Below are 7039 nucleotides of genomic sequence, written 5' to 3'. Positions count from 1 at the left end.
TCTGCATGTTTTCGTTTCCTTTGCAACCTTGACAAACTCGCCCAGAGTGTTTCCAATCACCTGTAGGGAGTCTTCCTCCCAATATTCCACTGGCAGCGAGTATAAGCGGATCCACCCAGCTGAGGTCCTCCTTGTCCGGGTTGAAGCATTCCACCCATCCTCTGAGAAACAGACCAACTACATTGAAGAAGTAAGGCCCACCATCCAGGACCCTGTTTCTGTCCTCCAAACAGTTGAAGATAGCAGTGAAGAACCCTTTCGGTCCTAACTGCAGGGTTATATGTCCCTTTGGGTGCCATTTCGCATTTATCCAGCCCCTTAATGCTTTTTCAGTTGGCCACAGACCAATGAATTTCCCTATTAAAGCATGATCTTTCATGTACTGTATCTTCGCATCGATTCGATGGCCTGGTAGTTCTACCCTTGGGCGTACTACTGCAACTGGTTTGCATGTAGCAGAGCGTACCTCTGGTGGCTTTTCATCTTGTTTTGTCTGTTGGTGTTTCAGATCTTCATTATTCTCTGTCTGGTTTGCAGTTCCATTTTCTTCCTTATTCAGAGATTGCTCATTGTCGTTTTGTGGGGGAGGTTCATCGCCCACCCCCCGCGGGGGCTCCATGAGGTCATGTACCCTCTGTCCTGTGAGTGAAGGAGCTTGAATCCGTCAAAATTTGCAGGTATTCTGCAGATTTGCACAGCCTGACGTCGCTGCAAATGTGCAATCCCTAGAATGCAGAGCGCAAAACCATCAACTTTTCAGAGAAACTCTATAATTAATTAATTATTATTACTGAAAAATAAGATAAATAATGATTCATCTGTTTATTTTCCATGATTGGCTCAAACTTGACATGGAATAATAATAAAACAATGGTTTAATTAATTATTCCTAGAAGAAAATTAAATAAATAGTGATTTATTAATTATTCTTCATGGGTTTAACTATAAATTACATAACAAAGATAGTTTATTAGGTAATTTCACACACTGAAAGAAATTTACTATGGTAGAATTGGCTTTCCATGGTGTACTTCGATTCATATAGTAAATTAGGTAAGATGATCAATTTTTTGGTTATAAGAGATTTCCCCCCAACGTACGAGTGTTAGGAGAAAAACATATGACCAAAGTATATTGTAAATACACAATCACGTAGACAACACAAGGGAATCAGAGAGAGAGAGAGAGAGAGAGAGAGAGAGAGAGAGAGAGAGACCAATGAAGCTGAATTTGAAAAAGGATATGGACAAAGGGGGTGAGACTAATGCAAGTATCCTTTTATGTTGTGGTACCAGACCTCAATGAGGTGCGGGAGGCATACCCATACCCACTGAGATAACTTAGTAGAAAAATAATGGTTCACCCAGAAATATAAAAATCAGCAATGAAGTACATGTTGAAGGGTATGTGACATGCTGGCATAACAGAGCTAGAAAATAATACAATTTGTCCCATATACATAATGCACCTGGAAAAAACATAAGCTAGGAATGAATACAATAATATCTGAGTACATGAGATACAAATCCCGTTCCCTCAAAAAATGGGTGGGAAGCTGGGTATAACAACTCGAGAAGCCCTGTTGAATAAGGAAGGGCTATGCAAAATTGAATGGATCATCTAGAGGAGATGTGCATGCTATGAACACTACGGTCTGTATGAACTGAACCCATCAACTTTGCAGAACTGCATCTGAGGCTGTAGTATAGTAGGTATGTATCTAAGCATGTGGGGGCCTACCTGAAGGGCCACCCCTCGTGAGGTCTGAAACATCTCATACACACCTAGGAATCTCTCGTATAATCTACTACATCACTGGACCATCAAGTGTATGGATCATGAACACAAAACGACCAAGTCAAGGGAAATAATGAGACCCTTTGCTTGATCCAAGGCGTTGAACAAGAATGGAAGTTGGAACTGAGATACAACACCCTCTAGGCTATTCTTTTGGAATGAGATGATGTCGAGAGAATAAGGCCCATGATAAATGAGGCAATGAGGATCCTCAACTAAAGCACAAGGGAAAGTAGTAATGTGACTGATGGACTAACACCAGGGATAATGGGGAAAAGTGAGACAAAAGGACAAACAAATGACTACCCTTGTCAGAGCATGGACTACATGCTTGACCTAGCAGCAACTAAATCAACTATAGAGGGGATGGGGACAATATGATTGGAGGACAAAATGGGCAACACAGGATGAACGATATGTAAATATGGATAAAATACTATGACATGATATGGTGGGAAATGAAACAGACTACAAGAATGCAAGGGTGACTCATCGTGGATGCTCTGAACAAGGGTGAATCATTGACGCTGCCACCCTGACTAGGCCCAATGGGGCCCATAAAAAAATGAGTAAATGATGGTTACTCATGATGAAAATTGATATATGGTACGACAAGCATCAAGAGGAGGTGGACCTTAAAGTAGAAAGGTCACTTCATGACGAAATTCGATTTTGAGGGGTGACGAAGTGACCTTTCTTGGAAAAGAGGCTTCCTGGTGAAGTGTCAAATCATCAAAAACTGAGGAAGACTCATTATAGATCTTGGTGAGAGCTTTCCAATGGTGTTAATGATTCGTCAAGCTGAGCTATGGTCCAATTGCAATGGGTGAAAGAAAAATTGTGGATTTTTCTATGAGAGGACGTTTTCCATCCAATTTGGATTCATTTGCTAAGTGAGTTGTGTTGAATGTGGAGAAGAGGAAAAGGCCCTAAATCTTATGGAGATCATAGTGGATAAACAAACCATTGGAATTAGGATATGAAACTCTCAAGTAGGTGACCTTACTCATCTCTTCAATTTTAGTGGTTTATTTGCTAATTTTTGGCACCTAGCTGCTCCCTGAGAGACCCCTTCTCATGCTCATGGTTGCATCACACTTTCTGGGCCCAGAAGTGTGATCTAGCTCATAGGAAATAGCTAGAAATCTACGAACTTCCACTTTTCGGGTTGAAAACTATGATTTAGGGCTCGAGAGAGAGTTCATCTGCTCACTTGGTGGGGGTGTAGGCTAATTAGTGTAGACCATTGTTTTCTTTTTTGAACTGACAAGACATGTGGTGTTTTGTAGATATGGCAGAGTTGAAAATCAACTAGAATGAATGGTACTTGGATACTCTTTGATCCAAAATCCATGGGGATCAGGTGGTTTGAGGGGAATTGGCTCATTTTGGGGTTCTCAAGTTGGTAAAGAACCCATTGATGAGGTAAGGTGAGCCCTTGTTATCAAGAATTGTGAGCTATTGGGATCCAGACCAAGAGGTTTTTTTATGATGGGGCATAAGATCGAGATCACATTACAGGATATTTACTTCTTGATTGGACTGCCTCCTCTCAGAGTGGTGGGGGATATTCATCTAGTGTTACCTCGTGGGAGGAACTTTAATGATTTCATGGAGCACCATTGTCGATGGGGTGTTTGTGTCAAGGGAACAACTATCCCGCTTGTTAATCTAAAGAGGCTAGAGACACAGGTTGTGATCGCAATTGTGCTATAGGTCTTGGGTAGCTAGGTGTTCCACCACATCACTGGTGGGTAGATGATGTTAGTTGAGAGTGTTTTGGTTGCGACATACTATGGGTGGGCCCAGATGATGCTGTCATCGGTGAAATGATAGTTGAGTGTTTTCAAGAGGAAATTGAATTTTGATTGCGCTTTTGGTACAGTACTATGTGTGTTATTCTTTGAGAAGGTACTCACCATCTGTCCTCATGTACAAATCTGAGATGGGGGCCCACAGGAGCCTAGGATGCATTGCTAGGGGCAGCTACTACTGAGAGGAGGAGGAGGGGGAGTCAGACGGGTGTTCTGGCCTGATTTTTTCACACATTGGGATCAGATACCCTTGACAATTGCCCTTATAGCGAGATGAACTATTAGGGGGATCTTGACTTGCCACTTCCACTCGTGTGAGCATGTGTACCAGATAGTAAGTGTTAAGTTTCTATGTTTTATGGTGCCTTTAATATTTTTAGCACATGTATATGGTACTGAGTGTGAAACATGTTCTATGCAGACATAAAATTGGTAAAGCCGATAGGATATGCAAGCCGAACCGCAACACCTAGCACTGCAGATTGAGAGACATCATCATCACAGTAGGGTCCAGAGGATACTATGCTGCTTCCCGATTTGCATCGTAGGTTTGAAGTACTCTTGACTGAGGTTTCAATGTGCGTATGGAATGACTTAGAGGATCAGTACACAGATGAGTGCACTGGTCTTCCCTCAGAGTGGCGAGGTATCGTGCGGCGCATGGTGATGGTATGTCAGGTAGTACGTGATCTACGTGCAGGTAGAACAGAGCCTTTGGTACGAGATCCATCGAATAATGACTAGATGCATGGACATGTGGGTCCCATTAATTGTGATTTTTGTAACATGCCATAGGCATGTTGGATGTATTTAGAGCTATGGCGTCAAACAATTTTATGATACATAATATGATTATGCATTTTATATGACGATTATGGTTCGCCATTTGTTTTTCTTATGGTTATATTTTGTGGTATACATGAATGCTAATCTAGAATTCTGTTTGTGATGGTATCTACATAGTGATTTTCAGCTCTAGGCACATGCATGAACGTAATGATTTCAAATTCATGTACCAATAGCTTAACTCAGATATTTCTAAATAGGACTTGGTTATGCACATGATACACACCATTCAATTGCATGACACATAGCAAGGAATCTAAATGAACATGAATATGAAGGATGTGATGAGAAAGCACATCGACTAACAAACCTATCACTGCATCATGTTCGGCTTGATTATTTGTGGTAGATCCAATGCACACGTTGTTTGAAAGGACTAGCATATGAAAGTGGGTAAAAATGGCCCAGGCTGTTGAGGCTAGATTCCAGGAGAAACAACTTGCACCTTTGACATGACTAATATATGGTGCGGATGATGGATCCATTTGAAAGGTGCAAAAGACAACTTATGAGATGATGCAATCTACCTAACTTCGTGGAAAAAATAAAGACACGTAAATCAAAGGGATGTTCTATGAGAAAAATTTCTTGAGGTAGAGCACATTTGGAGAATGAGGAAGGAAATGACCTTCAAAATCCTCTTAAGAAATATGCCCCCTTGCCTAAGGGTAGGGGTAATCAGGGGTAGACATAGCTTCCATGGTGTCCTCATTAGGCTGAGAGATGGGCGAATGAGAGGAATACTGACTACATGATGCAGCAACATTACATGGTGCATCAACCTGAGAAATAAGGTTCACATGCACATCATCCTGACCGGTAGACGATGGCTAGTAGATGGAGAATCTACGGATGTTGAGACCTAGGATTCTGTCAAAAGAGGTTAGATCGAAGCACACAAAAACTTCATAAAGGTTTCCCTATGAGGAACTCAAGGATGATGGCAGGTAAAGGATGGGGCCTGTGGTGTCTGTCATCTCGACATCGGGGGGAGGGATCACAATGTGGGGCCAGATTCTCCCTACGCTAGTTGACTTGTGGTACCAGAATTCATAGGTAGAGCAGCAGATTCTCCACTATGAGTGGTCTCATATTCGCGAATCGCCCCAAGACAATCGCGAAATTCATCGAGACGAGGTAAACAATGGGAATAGTGACCATGAGTATCACACAGGGCACATGGGTGGTTTGTGCATACCGCTTTGAGTTTCTTAGGTGGGACTGGTAAGCTAACATGGACTTCCAGAATATTTGACTCATGGAACACTTCATGAACCAAAGGTTTAAGTTGAGGAAGTTCAGTGCAATTATTGGTGGCCTGCCCAATAACTTGACACAAAGTGCATGGGGTTGTCAGCTTTGGGGCCTTAGGTGCTAGAGGATCTTGGGGAGCCTTATCCTTGGGTTCTTTCCTTTTAGCTTTGCCCCCCTATTTGGATGATTTCACAACAGGATTTGGTTCCTATTGGGGTTGTGATGGGACTGAAGCAGTGGCAGGGGTAATGGGGACTAGTTGAATCAGGGTCAAAGCATGATATGGTCTTAGATGACTAAGTGGAATGTTTGCAGGGGGATCGATGTACCATACTGGGATCCCCAAAGTTGTGTTAGGAAGGAGTAGCGAAGTATAGAAGAAATTCGCGGAGGGGAGAATAAGAAAGGTATCTTGCTAGTATGATAATGTCTCAGTGGAATAGCTCCTAGATGGTTGAGACCTAGAGGAATAGTTCCTAGTGTGAACATAGGAGAGGCACCCACAAATGGAGGAGGTCCTAGGGAAGTGGGTCCAAAGGTTTCATCTGGAAGAGCAACAATAGGGTGCTGAGGAGTTGGCTATTGATCAGGTGTACCAAACTACTTAAGGGCATCTTGTGACACTAGTAACATGCAAACAATCATACAGGTAGGCTTTGAGATGGGATGTAGAGGACCAGGGAAAGCACCCAACAATGAGGAATATTTATAGACTCTGAGTGAAACACTGGTGGAAGGAGTTGAAGACTGTTTGTCAGACATTGATGAGATAATGGACTCGGGGGAGGTGATGAATTTCGACTCGTAGTAAGTCAACTGATCGATGGTAATGATCTTCCCTTCATGGGGGAAGCATGTCTTGGTGAACATTGCAGATGCGACAAATGTCATAGGATATGTGTAACTACGACCTAAGAGAATGTTGTAATCTAAATGGGAATCAATGAATTCAATGTCGACATGGATAGTCTTACCCACATGGGTCACTGGATAGTTGCAGTACATGCCAAGGGGCTGGGAGGGGTGTCCATCCTAAGCACGAAAAGTGATGGTGGAGGGGGACAACTCAGGTGACTTGAGTTGTTTCCAAATAGTAGCAGACATCACCTAGGTGGATGCAGTTTTGTCAATAATGCATCTAGAGATGATGGCATTATGAACTCTAACTGGTATATGGAAAGCAAAATATTGTTGGAATTATGATATAGGTGTTTTCCTTGATAGCAACTCACTCACAGGTTAGCTGAGATTTGATAAAAGGCAACTCATAGTGTAGCAGGTCAATTCATAGGTAACAGAGCATTAGTACAGAAGAACAGGAAGTTTGA

The sequence above is a fragment of the Pinus tabuliformis genome, chromosome 2_2, assembly GCF_031772625.1.
Source record: "Pinus tabuliformis cultivar Carrire ecotype Pingquan chromosome 2_2, CPIR1, whole genome shotgun sequence".
NCBI classification, from domain to species: domain Eukaryota; kingdom Viridiplantae; phylum Streptophyta; class Pinopsida; order Pinales; family Pinaceae; genus Pinus; species Pinus tabuliformis.
Note: the sequence above shows the minus strand (reverse complement) of the source record.